The sequence below is a fragment of the Mesoplodon mirus genome (assembly GCF_964341445.2).
Source record: "Mesoplodon mirus genome assembly, chromosome: 13".
NCBI classification, from domain to species: domain Eukaryota; kingdom Metazoa; phylum Chordata; class Mammalia; order Artiodactyla; family Ziphiidae; genus Mesoplodon; species Mesoplodon mirus.
The window spans coordinates 43696478-43716392 of record NC_138989.1 but is presented as its reverse complement, the minus strand read 5'-3'; positions in this window follow the sequence as shown (position 1 = coordinate 43716392).

The following is a 19915-nucleotide window of genomic DNA, read 5'->3' as shown; positions in this document are numbered from 1 at the left end:
AATGACAAATATGGATTGGAGGCCACAGTGTTGATACCACCTGGTAGTCTAAGTGTTGGAAGTTTTTCAAAGCTGTGCAATACACAATTACACAATGAGGTATGACAGCCCTGAATAAGTGGGGGTCTTGGGGACATATGTTCCCCAGAGGTTTTGGAAATTGGAAAATATCTTTCCAGTGTGATTTATCTCAAAACAAACTCTTAAAAAGTCTTATCTACCCATCCTGTTCTGTGATTTTTATAATGTGGGATGTTTGGTACACTTTGTGTTGGAAAGTTTATCCCTGAAGCTTTGGAAACTTCTCAAAACAGAATTTCTGATAAAAACTTCTTTGCTCATAAAAATAGTACTGTAAGATAAAAAGGTCCTTGGCAACATCTTTCTTTAGATATAAAAATTGAGAAAATTTCATGGGAGAGATTTATCATTTTTTCAAGTAAAATGAAACAGAATGTCATAGTGATTTTTTTGGATGGCCCTTTAAGTTGCCCAAATAAATAATAATCGTTTGAGCATAGAAGATGCTCTTCTTTCAGTCTTCCTCCTCATCCCCACACTTTCTTTCTGTTCTGTTGATGTTTAGCCTTGCTCATAAGTCAGGACTAGAGCTAAACATAGTACCTATGAAGAACTACTGCAAGGCCAAGAAGGCCCTGGCTTACATCTTTTATACCAGTTCATGTTTAGCCTGAGCCCTATTTATTTCTTTATGTATCCTATATCTTTCAAAAAGTAACTGCCAAGTTTTGTAAACACAATAACTTATTTCCTCCTCAATGGCTTAGCTTATAGCAAGATGGAGTGAAAGAGTTCTGAGTTTATTTGAGAGAAAAACTGAATTCTGGTTAAAGAAGAAGTTTCTAAATCCTTTTGTGTGTTGGAAGTAGAAGAAAGAAAGAAAAATCCCACAGGACATCTGTGGTTATCTCAAACCCTTCAGAGAAAGCATTTGGCATACCATCATAACTACATACTTCTGAAGCATACTGTACATGTACCGTGATCATTTTAATGGAAAAGGTTTACTTGAATACACTGAGCTGTAGTGCAGTGGGGACCCAGAAGGTATTTACACCATCTACCATATTCTGAAGGAAATATGGAAACTTGGCAAAATGGGCAAGCAGTTGGGACTGTCAAATAATTATGAAACACTTGAAAACCTACAGGTAAGGACCTCTTGAGAGCTGGCAGGCATCAAAGGATCATTAATTATCCTCTTCACTGTTGTTTTTCTTTGACAAGCCATCTCAAATCTCATGGGGGAAACAGAGAGGCTGGATACAATATTCTCAGTGAACCAAGGAATAAGAACAAAAGAGAAAGTAGAATTTGGGCAGTTTTCAATACATCAAGTAGCTCTGTAGTTATCTCAAATTCCAAAGTGCCTGAAAGGACTGGGGTTAAAATAGAACAGCAATTGTCTTGAGGGTGATGACAGCGACCAGAATAGTCAGGGCTTAGTATGCTCGGCTGGGGGAAGTGGTGCCAGGTCTATTAAGTCTTTTCATACACCTGAGAGAGATGTGTCTCTTAAGAGATGTGTCTCCAGAGAACCGAGCAACATTACAAAGGAAAAGAAAGAGAATGTACCTGCTATAGACAAGTTTAAGTAAGAAGAACTTTGTACCAGAGTTTCCACTTAAATCTACTTTAACAGAGGGATTTATTTTTGATCTGAAAATAAAAGATGGGTAAGGAGTCTAGATCAACAATGGTTTCATTCATCCATCCATTCATTCATTCATTCATCAATTACTTGCTATTGAGCAAATGCTGTGTTGAACACCCTGATGTGGGTTTTGTGTGTAAATGGAGAAGTGCCCATCTCAAGGAGTTTACAAAATTAGCTACTTGGAGGTGAAAGTGAGTATTTGAGAAAATGAAGGTTCCCTAGAATAGGAGGACTGTTGTTTTCAGGCATAGCATGTTTAAAACAGGGAGTCATGGCAATAAGTTCAGGGTACTGCTTGATGTCTCATCACAGCTCCTGGAGCTCTGATGGAACTGCTTGCAGATTGAGGGTAGGATGCTGAGCAAGGTATATTTTATCCAGTTACAAAGCAATACTCTTTTGTTGTCCGCCACAAGAGGCATGATTCTCAACATAGCTGCAGCTTTTTATCACCTCATAATTGCAAGAGAGGTGAATAAAGTTGAAAAGATTTGATATTTATCTCTTTTAACATATCACCTATAAAAACATCAATATCATACTTGCAGCTTGAAACCTTGTATTCAATCACAGTAGTGAAATGAGACCTATGACAGTTTTATACTGTGTATCTCCTATGTTTACTCATATTTCTTTCATGATTTATAATGTATTCAATGATCTTATACCAAATTATATAGACATTCTGTGTATGACTCTATAGAAGTGATGTTAGGGGAAGCTAATTTTATAATAAGACACAGTTGAAGGATAAGACAAAATAATGATGACATTTGGGAGCTAGGGTTAAGGTCCAGAACAAAGAAAGGATGGATGTTTGTTGATACAGTCAAAGCTGAGGCATCAGGTAAGAAGAGCATTCTTGGACTCTAAGGGGGAGACCATCCACATGGGCTAGTTGGCATTTAGTGAGGAACTTGGGCTCAAACTCAGAATCTGGCCAGAAAGAATCTAGACATTGAAAATATTGATATTGTGGCAGATAGGCTACCAGTTCTGGTGATGAAACATCTTAAGATTGGCAATAAAATTTGTATATTAACTTATTCTAAACTGATATCTGTAATTAAACTGAGTAACCCTACTTGTCTATCTGTATTTCATTTGTATTCTTTAAGAATGCTCAAAACTCCTGAAACTAGAACAGAAAGAAAGGAAAACAAAGAAAGAAAGAAGGAAAAAGAAAGAAAGAAAGAGGGAGGGAGAGAGGGAGGGAGGGAGGAAGAAAGAAAAGAGGAAGAAAAACATAATAAAAGAAAAATATTTCTGAATAAAAGCAACCTAAACATACACATTCAAAAATGCTCACATTTTAGCTGAGAAGAATGACGATAAAAGAGGCTTATGCCTCAAAATACTATGATCCTCTTTTTCAATTATGAGGAAAAAGAAAGAAAAATCTTATAGTTAAAACATCTGGATAAAATTCCTACAAAGGAACAAAAATCAGATTGGTTTTATATTTCCCTGCAGTTTGAGATATCAAGGAAACTAGAACTCTACAGCTCCAGGGCTGGGAGGCGAAAAGATGTGCCACAAGAAATCTATACCTAGAAGCTTTAGATATGGAGGCAAAGGCAAGTCATCCTTTCAGGAAATTTTCCAGGAAAGTTAAGATACACCATAGCCAAAGGACAGAAGAATCCAAAGTAAAACTTCAGAGTCATAAAAGAAATGATTCTGAATGACATTTAAATCAGTTAAAAATAAAATTAGGTTGAATACCAAAAGCAGTTCTTGTAAATACTAAAAATTCCAGATTATAATAATAAAAGGAATATGAGGCTATTATAAGGGAACACAAATACGTCCTAAATACCTAGATTTATATCGGCAGTATCAAGAGATTGTTTCATACTTGACTTTGAGAACAAAAAATATGCATACTTTTGAAGAACTCATAGTCTCCCATAGAAGTTTTAAAAAACCAAGTGTATGACTATTTCAAAATCCTTAGATGATAAAGCAAATCTCTAAAAATAAAGAAAAATTACAGTTCACATAACAAAAGACAAAATATAAAGAAAACGTGAAAGAAGAGTAGAACAGTAAACAAAAAATAAGATTTCAGAATTAAGATTAGACATATCAAATACTATAAGAATAAATAGCTTAGAATTCCATAATAGACAAAAATTAATAGAAGAAAATAAACTCTAACCATAGTTTCTTTTTTTTTTTTTTTTTTTTTTTTTTTTGCGGTATGCGGGCCTCTCACTGTTGTGGCCTCTCCCGTTGCGGAGCACAGGCTCCGGACGCGCAGGCCCAGCGGCCATGGCTCACGGGCCCAGCCGCTCCGCGGTATATGGGATCCTCCCAGACCGGGGCATGAACCCGTATCCCCTGCATCGGCAGGCGGACTCTCAACCACTGCGCCACCAGGGAGGCCCTAACCATAGTTTCTTACAAGAAATAGAAACAAAATGAAATAACACAAAAACATGAACAGTGTAAAAATAGGGAAAGATTTATTACCAAATATAAAAAGAGAAATGCTAGCTAATTGGTGAGTTTCAGCCTGGGTGAAAATAATTGCTTTTAAACAGGTAACCAAGAATCTCTGCCCATTTAGGACAACCTAATTTTTAGGTATAAATAGGTCTGAAACATGAGGAGCCTATTTTCTTTATAAGAATGCTTGGGATAATATTTGACTATGCTTCTAAATCAGGACAACTCAAGATATATTCTATTTAGTGGTGTGTTCACTCAGCAGAGCCTAGGACTGCTGTAAGCTACCAGAAAATATCAGTTGATTTCATTCTGGAGATTTTTATATTTGAAGCATATGCAATTTTGAATCCTCATAAATCCATACAGATTTGCGTGCCCACATACAAATACATACACACAATGCATTGGGCACCCTAATGTTAAAAAAGATTATCCACAGTGAATTTCCCAACCTCATCTGTTGTCTCACATTCATTTCCTGTAAAAGCTACCCTCCCTCATTTAAATCATCTAAAGAAACTTTGACAGCTTTCCAAGCAATTTCTCTGTAGAGACAGACGCAAGTGATGTTTTTTTTCCCTCTTCTTTCTGCCTATTTCTGCTTTTTAACAGGAACAAATGATTAAAAGCAAAGCTATTATCGACAGAGAGATACTGAAAACCCAGAGACAACAAGCAGAAGCATTAATTATCTTTTTTAAAAGGGTATATATGGATTAGATAATACATGCAGCAATAGGTACATTTTTAATTAGAATTATTGCTATCATTCCAGAGCTACAGGGATTGGCAGTGTTGCTGAATAAGTCAATTTTAATTCTGAATTAACCAACTGGGTCAGATGGACAGGTGCAGCTGACCATTAATTTCATCCTTAGGGAGAGTAAAGGACAAGCAGTCAGAGAGAAAAAAAGAATAAACAGTAAAGGATTGCAGGACTTTCAGTCCCTAGGACAAAAAACTCCCTACCCATTTAATTTTCCAGACCAATAGAGGGTGTGCTAGGACTTTTGAAAGTAAATCCTTATGTCTTTTAACAAGTCTTTTCTCATGAGAATGAAGTACTCATACTTGTTTTATAAATGAAGTTATGTGACTGGTTTTGAGCAGCATGTTTTAAATGTATGCAGGTGTATTGCCCGCATTTTGATAGTTTAAAAGTAAGATTGGGGGCCTCCCTGGTGGCGCAGTGGTTGAGAGTCCGCCTGCCGATGCAGGGGATACAGGTTCGTGCCCCGGTCTGGGAGGATCCCATATGCCGCGGAGCGGCTGGGCCCGTGAGCCATGGCCGCTGGGCCTGCGCGTCCGGAGCCTGTGCTCCGCAACGGGAGAGGCCACAACAGTGAGAGGCCCGCATACCGCAAAAAAGAAAAAAAACAAAAAACAAAAAAAAAAAGTAAGATTGAATCGGATCACAGGCCCGTAGTTCTGGTTATCCTCATCGGCTGTGAAAAAAGGTTCAGTGTATTTAATCCGTCAGCCCCTTCCTCCATCCGGTACCTCATGTTAACATCTAGAATGCATCCTCGCATTTTCCTCCACATACAGGGTTTCCATTGTTATTGTTTGTCTTTTTAAAAAATGGTATATGATACACTTTTCTGTATCTTGCTTTTTTTTTTTTTTTTTTTTTTTTCTGCGGTACGCGGGCTTCTCACTGCTGTGGCCTCTCCCGTTGCGGAGCACAGGCTCCGGACGCGCAGGTTCAGCGGCCATGGCTCACGGGCCCAGCCGCTCCGCGGCACGTGGGATCTTCCCGGACCGGGGCACGAACCGGTGTCCCCTGCATCGGCAGGCGGACTGTCAACCACTGCGCCACCAGGGAAGCCCTGTATCTTGCTTTTTTTACTTGAAAATACCTCTTGGAAATTCCTCAGATACAAATTACTATAGCTCATATTCATTCTTTTAAGTAGCTGCATATTATTCCCTATGGATATACCAGTGTTATTCAACCATTCTCCTTTAAGTACTTTTATTTTCCCTTGGGATTTTCTTTCTAAGAGATTCTGTACCAAGAGTGAAATTGCTGGCTCAAAAGACAGACCAATTGTTAATTTTATGAAATGTTGCTAGATTGATTTCCAAAAAGTGCCAACACCTCATGGTTTCACTATACTATTTTCTCATTTTCTCGCCTACAATATATGCTTTTAGTCTTTTAAGTTTGGCCACTCTGATGGGTATAAGAAGATACCTAATTCCTTTAGTTCGCTTTCCCCATTAGTGACTATGAGCTTCTTTTCATATACTTGCAGTCATCAAGATTGCTTATCAATTGTTTTTAATATTCCATTGGTTTGCTTTCTTGTCAATGTAAGAAATAATACCCCTGCAAGTTTAAATATTTGTCCTATGGCTATCTGCTTTCCCAATTTAGTTTTCAATACTTGACCTTCCTTTATTACTTCATTTTAAGTATTTTCAGTTAAACAGCATATAGCTGTGTTTTGATTTTGACCTATCTAGTGATTTGTCTTTTCACAAGAGAATTCAGACAGTTCACATTTAGTGTAATGACTGATATTCTCGATGTAATACTTTCCCTCTTTAATATTGATTTTACGTTTCTCCCTCTTTTTTATTTTCTTTATTTTTTGTTGCTTTGATTACATTTCTGTTCATTTCATTTTTCCCTTTGTAAATTGGGAACTTCTTTATTACTTTTCTGTTCCATAAATGATTGCCTTTCTGTTCTTTTAGCCAGTCCCAAATATCTCTGCTAATATTTGAAACCTCTTTCACTCATCAAGATCTTCTATTTGCCTCCATTCTCATGTCCAACTCCTTGGTCTTTAAGAAATAGTTTAATACTTCTAATTTTAGAACTATCATGTTTATTGATAGAATTACTTATTTATCATTATTTAATTTCTCTATGCTCTTATTTATTTTCCATTTACTACATCTGTACCATGAAATTTTCATTGTAGTAGGTCCCTTATGTACTAGGAAGCCTCATCATCACTCATACTACCCATTTTAAATCCTTTAAGGCTACTTTAATCTGATGTTTAATATTAGTTTATCTTTCATAGTCTCACCTCTCTCCCTTTTCATGACCACCTGTTATTTTCCCTGTTTTGTTTTTAATCAGTTTGCTCTTTCATTTTTTGATTCACGAATTCAGTTGAGACTGCCAAAAATTTATCTAACACATTGTTCTGTTACCTGTAATAAATACTTTCCATACTGTTTTCATGTATTTCAGAGACAAGGTGATTTACCCTTCCCTTGTTCAGTGACCTTTTTCCCCCCCAAGCCCAGTTAGTGTTTTTTGTTTCGTTTTTCCTTTCATTCTGTTTTCTAACAAGGAGCCATCTATCCAGTATCACCATTTGTCAACAGACAGAACGTATATATTTTCCTTGTCTATTTGAATGCCTGTCCAATTCCCTTCTCAGACCTATAGCCAAGAAGGTGACCAGTGGCTACAGCATTTCTATGGTCTAGTTAGCGTTTATCTTCTGGGGTTCTGTTAGGTCAAATAGCATCTTCCTCTTCCTCACCAGTGCATCTCTGACATTTGGGGTCAATAAAGTGTTGGAAAAACTTCAGGGACTAGTAAGCAGTGTCATCAGAAAATACCTAGAGCCCTTTAAGTTCAGGATGCAGGATGTCCAATGGTCAGTGGAAATTGAGATCCGGAACTCAGCAGAGAGATTGAGATTGGAGGACAAAAATTAATTCACAAGTACGTAAATGGTATTTTAAGCCAGTGAAACTGGATGGGATTTCTCAGGGAGGAAATTTAGAGTGGGAGAGAAAGAAGATTAGTATTAGACCCATGGAAAACAATGACCCTCTTGGGCTTGTGGAAGGAGAGAAATCAGAGAGGAAGCTTGAGAAAGACTCCTTCTCTATTGGTGAATGAAATATTATAGAAGAATAGAGCAGGGTAAGATCTATTCTTTCTTGATAAATTGAGAATTTTTATAAATCTTGTGCGTTAAAAAATAACTATTATTTGAATGATAGTTTCATTTATACAATATATATTCATAAGTTATTTGGTTAAATGGAAATAAAATAGACAATCCAAAAATTTAAACATTGTAATTATATTTGCATTATGATTTTGTGGTCTATAAATTAATTAATACTAGTGATCTATAATGAATGCAAATGTTTCTGTTTCACTAGTGAGGCTGTTTTTATCTCATATATTTTGTATTTCACACTGGCAAACCAAGATCAGCCAATATTTCCACATAGGATGTGGAATAATACTTTTCAAGGAGGATGTAGATCCATGGAATTTCTTATTCTTTGCTGGCGGGAGTGTAATTTGGCATTACCTTCTGAAGTTGAGCATTCGATTTACCATGACTCAACAAATTCCACTTTAGAGGAAATCTCCATTAAAGAGAAAATCAGACACATTTACAAAGGAAACATATACAAAAAAAATCCATAATACTATTTCCAATGGTAAGAACTGGAAACAACTCAAAAGCCCATTTATTGGAGAATGGGTTAATAAATTGCATATTCACACAATAAAATATTATCAACAAGGTGAATGGGCTATAGCAACAAGTGACATCATTGAAAATCGTAGCAACATAATATAGAAAAAAAAGTGAGTTCCAAAAGATTACATGTAGCATGCTAGCCTTTTTGTAACATTAAAGAGAACTAAAACAAACTAACAAATGATACATACGAATGCAACAAATTATTTTCAAAGGAAAGCTAGGAAATGATGAACACAGAATTTTGGATGACGCCTATTTTGCATTGTAGAGCAAAAAGGGATATGCTGTTGGAGGATCCATGTAATTAGATGTCAGTTATGCTCTACATAGTAGCTTTTGTCTTGGGGTGGTGAATTAGCAGGTGTTTGTTACATTATTCAAAAAACACTAATTGAATAATCAATAAAAGTGAGGCAAGTATGGATCAATGATGTCAATGTCATGGCACAAAGATGTGATTCATCCAATACTGTGCATCTGAGGTTGAATAGGGAAAAATTATTTAAATGTATGGTTTACAGTTAAAGCGTAAAGGAAAAGTTGCTAATAGTTCTCTGTTGTGATGATTAGTGCTACTATTTTAGTGAAACATAAACTCTCACTGTGTATGGTGGGAGACTGGAAAAAGACACATCTTGTTCAGGGATGTTACCTTTTTCAGATGCAGAAATATTCTTTTTATATACCCTGTGTTGAAATCTAATACAGAAATCATTTTGTTCATTACTTGTTTGCATAAATTCGGGAAGAGTTCATTTCAGTTTGATTTTTTTTTCTCTCTCTACATAAGAAGCTGTTTTTGAGGCTTACAAAATATTGTTAAAAACTGTAAATCCTGAATCTTTCATGGAATATTTTGCTTGCTAGTTTTCTTTGCCTTTCTTTCTTTTATGTACAACTATGGTAGGAACAATATTTTTTTCATGCAGTCTCATCTTTGACATTTTAGTTAATTGCCCAAGGTTGTAGGGAATCATTTTGATAACCATGGCCACTCACCTTGTATTTCAGCCTTAACTGACTATTGGCCTCTGAATTCCCACGTAGTTCTTGGAGATTACAAACCTTTTTTAGCAACTGTGTATTTTTATTCACCTTTTTATTCAGCACTCAATACAGGACGAATTCCTTGTGTGTTTATAGCATAGTGTAAATAAGGAGGTATTCCAGTCAGGAGGCTACTGTATTTCAATAGGCGTGTTATATTCATTTATGATGAGGAGTTACACTCACATCACCAGGAGGATTTATCCTTTTTTGATAGTCATTTTGCTGGATTGAAAGCATTTCTGTGTTTTACTTTAAAATTATCCACATTCTTCACATTTGTTTTCTGAGAAAACTTGATTCCCAAGAACAGAGTGCCCCTTGGCAGTTATTTTGCATGTTAAATACACTGATCCCACTGGAAATAATGCTAGATCGTTTATATTATAATAAGAAGACATTCATATATATGGTGTTCAAGATTTTTCTTTGGATATGTTGATATCCATTTGGTATGCACCAGTAGGGACTTACTGATTATTAAAATATTGAAATTCTTTTAAACTGGTTGTTATACATCCACTTGCCTGAGCCTTTATAATATCCCTCTGTTATTCCAGACTCTCCCCCGAGACCCCAGAAAGTCCTCTCAATCCTGGCACCAAATGGTTAATAGGTGGCAAACGAGATTTGGCCTAGCTCCATGGCAATGTCTATTATTTTTCAAGTTATTATAATAACAATCACATCATACCTATTGTTAAATAATTTTGACTGTCATCTTGATGTGCCTCTTTCACTATATGAATAATGGTTCAAACCTTCATAGGAAAACTGAGGACTGCTCAAACCCTCAAGAAGCAATGTCTAGTTAGCAAGGTTAGTTTACGTTCAAAATTATAATGATAGCAATGAGTGTAATCCCCAAGGCTTATAAAAGTGCATTTTAATAAACTTACTGGAAGTAATACTTACCCTGTCTTCTACGTTATTCAGCAAATCAACACTTTCCTTGTGTGCATTGCCCAAGAAATAGAGAGACAAGGAAGGATTCAATTGCAAGTCAATTATTTGGGAGGTACAAGGAACATCAGCAAGGAAATAGAAAAGTGATAGAGGGAAGGGAAGCAGCCCACGAAGCATATGTATTACCATCCTGTGAGAGAAGCTCAGTCCCACAGGGAATCTCCTGGAATTGTTGAGATGTGTGCTTCAGAATTATCCCGCTAGGTGGGTCCAGGGAGTTGAGGTATTTATTCCTCAGGGAATCTCCGGGAATTGTTGAGATGTGTGCTTCAGAATTATCCCGCTAGGTGGGTTGAGGGAGTTGAGGTATTTATACACTCACATTGCCAGTCATTGGTCGAGTGCTGCTCTTCTGAATGTTAAGTCCTTGGCACTTCTAATCTGTGAGCCCTAGAACAGAGCAGCCTTCCGGAAAAGCCTTCAAACATAGATTGCCCAAACCTGGCTTGTGGAAGTCCTGATTTCTGAAGAAATAAGACTGAGGGATATGGGCCGGGGACTGATAGCAACTACTATAATTACTTTATTATCATCCGAGTTAGGTTCCATGTTTTGTAGCTCCTGAATTGCTCTTTTAATCTATCCTCATTGGAGATCCCTTTTGCTGTGATAAAGAGCTACTTATTTTAGCCTTTTGGGGAGAGATGGAATTGAAAAGCTTCTTTTAGAAAGGTCGTGTTCCTTAAAATAAAAAGGCTTAGTAAATTTGAAGCCTTTGAGAATTTAACTTGCCTTCCAATTTCAAGATTGCCTCCTATGTTCATGCAAGGCAATATTTATTTCCATCTGTGCAGCTATCAGTGTGTTCAGTTGGTTACCGTGTACTTTTATTCTGCCGAACATTTAAAGAATAATTGGGTAGGGTTTTCTCTCTTCTGTACCCCACATGTAGATGTTGGTATGCAGAAAGGAAATTGTAATGACAGTGAGTTCAAGCAAGCCAACTGTATGGTATCATCATAAGAAGCTCTTCTGGTTTAGCTGATGATAACGTCCTTTCAAAGACCAAAACAGATGTGTTCAATAATATCCCCGAAGTATTATAATCATTTCAGCAAATCTGGATAATACAAAAACATATAAAGAAGAAAATAAAAATCACCTACAATTTTATTCTCCAGCAGTAGCTGCTATCTGTCATATTTACTTTCATTCTGTTTTCCTATGCCTATTTTTATATCATTAAAATAATACGTATGAGTACTTTTTTCATTTTATAACAAAATACATTTCCCTGGGCCAGTGGTTCTTAAATGTTGGTGTGCCTCAGAATCCCCTACAGGCTTTGGTAAAACAGAGTGCAGATCCTCATTATTTCTGGGCCTTCTAACTGGGTAGGTCTGGGGTAGAATCTTAGGATTTGCAAGGTAGAGAACATACAAATTCCCCATGTGAGGTTGATGCTCCTCGCCTGAGGTCTACACTACTAGAACCTAGGTTTTTAAATTTTATGCACGTTGGAATGAAGGGAACATTCTGTTTCTCAATTGGGGCATAGGTACACATGTATGTTTATTTTGTGAAAATTCATCCAGTAATGAATTTTTATATGAACGTTATATATCGACAAAACTTTAAAGAAAACTTCAAAAGGGTGATTATAATGACTTAGTAATATTTTTCCCTATGTATGTGCCGTACTTTGCTTAACCATGCCCTTCATTTCAACTTTCTTCTAATGCATATTTGTATATTTTAATATTAAGGATATTAAAATTTTGGAGGATTTCACATTGTTTTATAGACATGCAAATCCAAATGAAAAGCAATTATGACTAGTTTAGCACTGCTGCTGCATAGTGCCATAATGCTTTCCCCAAATTATAGTAATTCATATTTCAAACAACAATTAACATTTTCTTCTTTGTTTTCTGAATGGGCGATTGCCTTCTTGGCTGAAGATAGTATGATAACGCTTCTTCGTAATTTAGGTATAGTTTAAAGATTCGATGCGTAATTAAAACAAGTGATTAACCTATGTGGTTTTCATGAGCCATGCTTTCAGAACTATGAATGATCGCATTCTTTGAAAGATAGATGTTCTTTGAAATCTACATAGCTTTGTCCTAGGTAAAATGCTAGAGATTAAGTAGTATTGTGTTTTATTTTGTTTTTACTTTTAAGGACTAGGAGATAATACTGTAAATTGAATCGACATTATCATTTTTATGTTCTCCAGAGTACTACTTCTAGTATTGTACTTTGGTCAGAAAAAACCTGAGAGGTTCTCATTAACTCTCCTCCTTCCTCATTGAAAAGTGAAACCACAATTATGTGACAATCAGAACTGCTATTTATAGGGCAATGGCATGGAGGAGTAGGCTTATAGCTCCACTAAATACATTTTAAAATGAATATGGTCCTTGAGTGTAGCCCTCATTGGACTACAAGTTTTTAAAACAGTCTTTATTGAAAAATAGGCATTAAGAATAATCAGATTGTGTGTTTATCTCTAAATGTGTACTCAACACAATGCATTTTCTTGAACAAAAGCCCTTCAAAGTAGCCTTTCATGTGTATATTTGTCCATATAATTTTCCTTAAAGTCTTGAACCTAAAGATTAATATAAACTGAAAGAGATTTTCAGTACATTTTTTTGTATGTTCAGAGAGAATTACAGGTATGGTCATCACCTAATTCTACATCACTTTTTTTTATCCAATAAAAAGTTCTTACAACTCTGACAAGTAGTCAGCTCTCTCTAGTTAATGGAAAAAATTTCAATATTCCCCAGTATTACTTGTGTGTCATAATGAGGAATTCCAGGTGGCACTGTTATGTATTTGGCAAGAGAGAACATGGAATGTATAATGTCAAAGTGGAGCCTTTAAGAAACTGACACATCGTGGGTGCTCGGTGAATATTTTTTATACAAACACATTAAAACTAAAAGCGATCATTCTTTAGCTGGAGCTTGTTCCTGGGATAGAAGTCACAATGCTTGATGACGGATTACAGTTGCTGGTCTTGTTTTCTGTATCCTTTCTAAATGTTTAGGAGATAAATGATAAGGGTAAAATTTGAATATAAGGGAAAAAAGATAATACGATATGTTCTCCAACCATTGCTTGATTCTTTTATTTCCTTTTATCTGGATGTTTTCCCTTAACTGTTCCACAATCTGAATTTAATTTACTAAGAAAAATGGAAAATATTTTACATAGAGGAGTGTATAATTTAGGTATTTAAGCATTCTGTGCCCCCCAAGCCTTTCTCTTTCCTTTTTCTTCATTCTTTCCATATTATAATTTATATTTAAAATTTGTCTAGCTATATCACACAGCTGCTATAAAAATGCAATAGAATATATACAAGAATGAAAAGACAGAGAAATCAGTGTAAGAGAGCTTCCTTGAGCTTTGTATCCTTTCCTTTTGCTCTCCAGCTACTAGTTTTATTGGAAAAGGTGTTTGATTCAAATTTTACTATCTCAGAAAGTCTTTGAGAGAAAAAAAACCAGTCACTTTTTTTTCAATAGTATATTATTTCATACAGTATAATGCCAATATTATTACATACAATACCTTCCAGCAACAGGTTGATGTAGTAGATTAGCAAACTAGAAGTTTCTATACATACCATTATATATATCGTTATATCTATATAATGATATACGTATAGACCACATTTATATTCATTATATATATACCACATTTCCTCTGAAAGTATCACTGAGCACTTCACAGCCAATTACTGGTCTTAAATGTCAGTGAGAGGATGTGTTAATTTTTAAGTGAAACCAAAATGACTTTCCTATCTGAGCAGCCAATGAAATTCTCCATCTAAGGGATTTTCTCCCGCAAATGCCAAACTGGATACATTTGCATATGTTCTCTCTGATGTATCAAGAAGTTGGAAATTGCACATGACTTTAAAACAATGTAAGAAATTGCTTTTACAAGCTGGGTATTTACATGTATGTATGATTATTTTTAATTTTGGATGTTAGGGGATTCTAAAAAAAAAACTAATCAAAATTGATTACTGTTTTTTCTTGTCTGTTACCTAAATATAAACTTTTATTGCTGATAACTTAGTACTCCAGTTTATAGACTTAATATAAAGTATAATGATTATTCCTAGACTAAAAATGTAAACAGAATTGAGATTTGTTACATCAGGAATATTATGCTTAAAAGCAAATAAATCAATTCAGTTTTATTGGCATTTGTGACACTTAAGTTACTGTAAGACCTCCTACAGAGAGCAAATAGTCATGGATCTTTTCCCCTTTTGATTAACCAGCTCTTAGCCACTGAAATTCATAAGCAACAATGGTCTCAGCCCCTTTTCACTATAGGAAACCATTTGTCACTAAGTTGACTCCTTTTGTATTATAATCAGAGAACTATTAAACTTTGTTCGTTATGTCCCTTTTATGTAACCAGGAAATTCACCACATACTTCATATTAGCTTCTGAAGTAAGTTTATATTTAAAAAGTGACAACATTCACATATGAGAAATATGTACCTAGTAACAGTAAAACATACTGGATTCTTTTGGTGCATCTCAGGGTTTATTTGTGTTTTAATTATGAAACTATATTTTACTTATTGAGCATATACTAAAAATAACAAATATGTAATAAGCACTGTGATAATCATGCAGAATTGTTTAATAGCCCATTGCTGTTACTGCCCAATTTTCAAACCCCTATCTTTTCCTGCCCAGCCATCTAGAACCACCTCATGAAGTGCCAACCAGGAGTCCATAAGTACATAATATTTTTTTAAATGCATGTATAAGTACCTAACTGAGTGGGTATTTTGCTGATGGACAGCCAGAGTAGAAGAAAAACAAGGAAGTCAGCCATAAAAAAAGAAACAGATAATTCAGGGAGTGGGTAGACTTCTTCTTTTCTTCTTTTTCTGCCAATTCTAGGTATAAATGCCAAGATAGGGAATGGGTAAAATGAGAAGACATTTTATTTCATTGCTGGAAACCTCTGATTTCCCTTGATCAGGCAGCAGTACATAAAGAGGTTTCCCCACATACACAATTTTTCATCGTGGAAAAGATTTCCTTGAATTTGGAATGTATATTTTTACTGACCGTGGCAAAAATCAGTCCATCCAGAAATTATTAACTATCCATTATATGCGAAGACACCGTTAGGAATAAAAAGCAAAGATAACACTACCCAGCGGTCCCTTTCATATTTCCCTGTAATCATTATGGCCCAGTGGAAGCTGCACTATTTAACTTCAACCAGCTTGAAATGAGCCTCTGATACAGATCCTTTCTATCCATTCTTCTTAATTTCTGTTTCTAATATGTTCCTTAGTGTTCAGTGTCCTAACAAAGAATGCATAGTGAATTGTTGGATCTGGAAGTACAGTAAATCTTCATTTAACACGCCTGCTGTATACTAGATGCTATGAACAGGATGAGAAGAAATAAGAGTGAAGGTCTTTTCTCTAAGCAGACACAGAGCTGAAACCAAACCACACAAACCAAATGAGAAGCCACAGGTCTGAAAGGGAACAAATTGTCCAAAGGGCAGCCTTATTGGTACTGAAATAGTCAATGACTAACAAAGATCTTACCTTCTTTACATCAAGGGATGGTTTATTCAGTAAGCCCACACATTTTTCATATTTGCACAGCAAATATGAAAGGCAGCTCCTGAAACAACATCCATTGTGGTGATTGCAACGGGTCCATTAAGAACCTCTGGGTGTCCGTGTCAGTCATTTCTAAAGCATTGCTGTTAAAAAAGAGTCACTCCTCCTGAGATGGAGCGTGCTTGACCTTGTCTGGAGCTCAGGCACTCGCTCAGAGGGAGAGCTGTTGCATTTAGGTAACTGCAGGTGAGGTCTGTGTTAGTACCAGAAAAGCGGTCAGTTTATAAGAGAAGCCATTTTTCTCTGAGTCCAGATATTTGCATGTGCTTGTTTTTAAATAAGGTAGGGAGCCTATCAGTGTTTCCCTTCTGTGGTTTACCTGAGATCTCTGGAGAAGCCCTGAGAACTTTATGGATTTTAGCAATGATACTGTTTTGTGTTTCTCATGTCAGGATTTCAAAGCGTTTTATTAAGAACATGAGTGCCCTCACTGGGTGAAAATGAAGAGCAGGTTCGTCATAAATCCAAGGAGAGCTCTAGTCACTGGCTCACGTTGCTCTCATTCAGAGTTTTATGTTCTCCAGTGCCAGACATATGGCAGCAGGATAGTATCCATAGCCTCCTCTTTCATTGTCATTTCCCTGGAGACAATATGATCACCATTTAAAAAGTGTTTATGAAGTTGGATGAGTCTCTGGGGATTCAAGTTCTTTGTTTATTTACAGAACCAGAGGATTGTCTTTCCTCTCTATTGTTGCCTTTAGATACTTTGTGGAAAGGGCTGAAGACCTTGGTGGCTGTGGGCATTTTCTTTCATAAACACATGACAGCAGGCAGAGCCCCTTGGCAGACTGTGGGCATTCCATGACTGGTATCTCGTCTCTCTCCATAGAGTCTCTTAAAGATGATACGACTTCAGATTTTCTTCCTTATGTTAGAACTTTGAAGGGTGGGGGAGTGAAATCTGGCTTCCCCTAAGGCTCTCGTGTGAGTGTGAGTGTTGGTTTCACAAGCCATCTATGAAAAGGGTGTATGAACAGACTCTACAGATGCTACATCTAGTTTCATTGTGCCAAGGAAATTGAAGGTTCTCTGCCACAAGGTTTTCTGTTTCAAGATGGCTTATATTTTTCACCAGTTTAACTTTTTACAGGATATCTTGTTGTTGCTGATAACTGACCTAAACGCTGTGGTCAGTAGATGAAAAATGTCTCACATCTTCCTTTTTAGACAGACAGCTCCAATCTGTGAAAGGAGTAAAATCCTCAAGTTAGGGCATACGTTCACATGGTAAAACACTTTAAAATGTCATTTGAATATTTGAAAATAAGTGGAACTAATATTTTCATCTTTAAAATACCTTCATTTGGATGCAAGTTGCTTTTTTCTCCTCTCATCTACCCCATCTCTTGCAGGGATCACATGTTTATGAGACCCTGGCTCCCTGGGTCACACAGTGTGAGACGTCATGTATCACATGGGAAATAATATAAGGGCACATCCCTGGCTCTCTTGGCCATAATTTTAGGGATTCTAGCTCTATCACAGTTTCCCCTTCTCCTTTGTGGCATTTTTTGTAAGTGTTTTAAGAGTGATGATGAACTAGATCTCAACTTGTAGGTGACTCAGCATTTTCCTCGCTTCCTGTGTTTTTTTTTTTTTTTTTTTTTCCCTGTGTCTTCTCGGTCACAGATGTGGGCTGGTCCAGCATGATGCTCGGGTCCTATGTCCCTTCTCTGCCTCAGTGAGTTCCAACAGTTGCCCTAGACAGAGATTCTTGCCAGGATCTGATACAGGTAGGCAGTGAAGCCATTCTGATGCAATACCTCATTTGAATGAATGGCTCTTTAGATTTTTATCACTCATTAGTGATATTTTATCTTCCCAGAGTTCAGACATTAGTCCCTGAGACCTAGAACCGAAAACAGGAAGCAAGCTCTAATAAAAATCACTCTATCCTTTGGAGACCAGCCTGTACTACGCTGGAGCAAACTTCTTCCTTTAAAATGAGTTTTTCCCTAGGAGAGACCTGGTCCTTCAAACATATCTCGAACATGCCGGAAGTTTCCCTGAAACTCTTTTCATTTCTGGATTTCCCATTATCTCTCTTCTTTTTCCTCCTAATTCTGTATCATTTGACAATTTTTTTCCTCCATCTCTTCTTTAAATATGGTTGTGTTCCCTGTGATTCTGTTTGTCCATTATCCTCTCTCTTCTCATTCTTTGTACTCTCCCTGGGAAATCTTACCACCCTTACAGTGTTATTTTCTTTTTTTTTTTTTTGCTCTCACTGTTGTGGCCTCTCCCGTTGCGGAGCACAGGCTCCGGACGCACCGGCTCAGCGGCCATGGCTCACGGGCCCAGCCGCTCCGTGGCATGTGGGATCCTCCCGGACCGGGGCACGAACCCGTGTCCCCTGCATTGGCAGGCGGACTCTCAACCACTGCGCCACCAGGGAAGCCCTACAGTGTTATTTTCTATCTTGTCTTTCAAATCTGTTTCAATGGTTCAAATCATCGAATGGTGATATTAGACAATGATGATATCCCCGGAACCCAACCACTCCATTTGGACATCCCACGGACATCTCCGTCTCAACATGACCAAATTTGGGTTCATCACCACCATAAGCCTTTTTATCCTCCTCTCTTCCTGCTCTTGGTGGATGATGTTATCCAGTCTTTCTTGCAGTTGCACGAACAAACAAGTTTTGCTTTCTTACCTCTATGTTTTTACATATGCTAGTCCATCTGCCAGGAATATTTCCCTAGACAGTTTCACTTAGCTAGTACTTTTTATCAATAGGATCTCAGCAGTAATGCTACTATCTTTCAGAAATCTTATATCAAATCCCAAGTCAGGGCTAGAAGTCTCCATTGCATACTTTTCTTGACCCTTTTTACTTATCTATAATCCTCTAGACTGTGAGTTCTTTGAGGCTTAGGGCTGTGTCTTTTTTGTGTGTGTGTGGTTCCCTGCATTTTATGTTATGTTATGTTATTTATTTATTTTTAAACATCTTTTTTGGAGTATAATTGCTTTACATTGTTGTGTTAGTTTTTTAACTTTTATAAACCTTGAATAAGTAGAAATTTTATCAGAATCAGCTTATTTATAGGCTGTAGGACACAAAAGCTTATATCTCAAATGTAGGAAAAACTCTTAAATTGTATTTTAAGAGCAGCATTCATTTTGAGAATGAATATTTTTTAACATCTTTATTGGAGTATAATTGCTTTACCATGTTGTGTTAGTTTCTGCTGTATAACAAAGTGAATCAGCTGTACGTATACATATATCCCCATTTCCCCTCCCTCTTGCATCTCCCTCCTACGTTCCCTATCCCACCCCTCTAGTGAGACACAAAGCACCGAGCTGATCTCCCTGTGCTATGCAGCTGCTTCCCAGTATCTATCTGTTTAACATTTGGTAGTGTATATATGTCCATGCCACTCTCTCACTTCGTCCCAGCTTACCCTTCCCCCTCCCTGTGTCCTCAAGTCCATTCCCTATGTCTGCATCTTTATTCCTGTCCTGCCCCTAGGTTCATCAGAACCATTTTTTTTTTTAGATTCCATATATATGTGTTAGCACATAGCTATCCTCTTATGGGCACTTTTCTTTCCTTATATGTTCTCCTGGGATTGCATTCTTGTACCTTCCTGGGAGAGAGAATACTGTGGCACATGGTAGTGTTTTGAGAGCTGCCAGGAGAAATAAAAGAG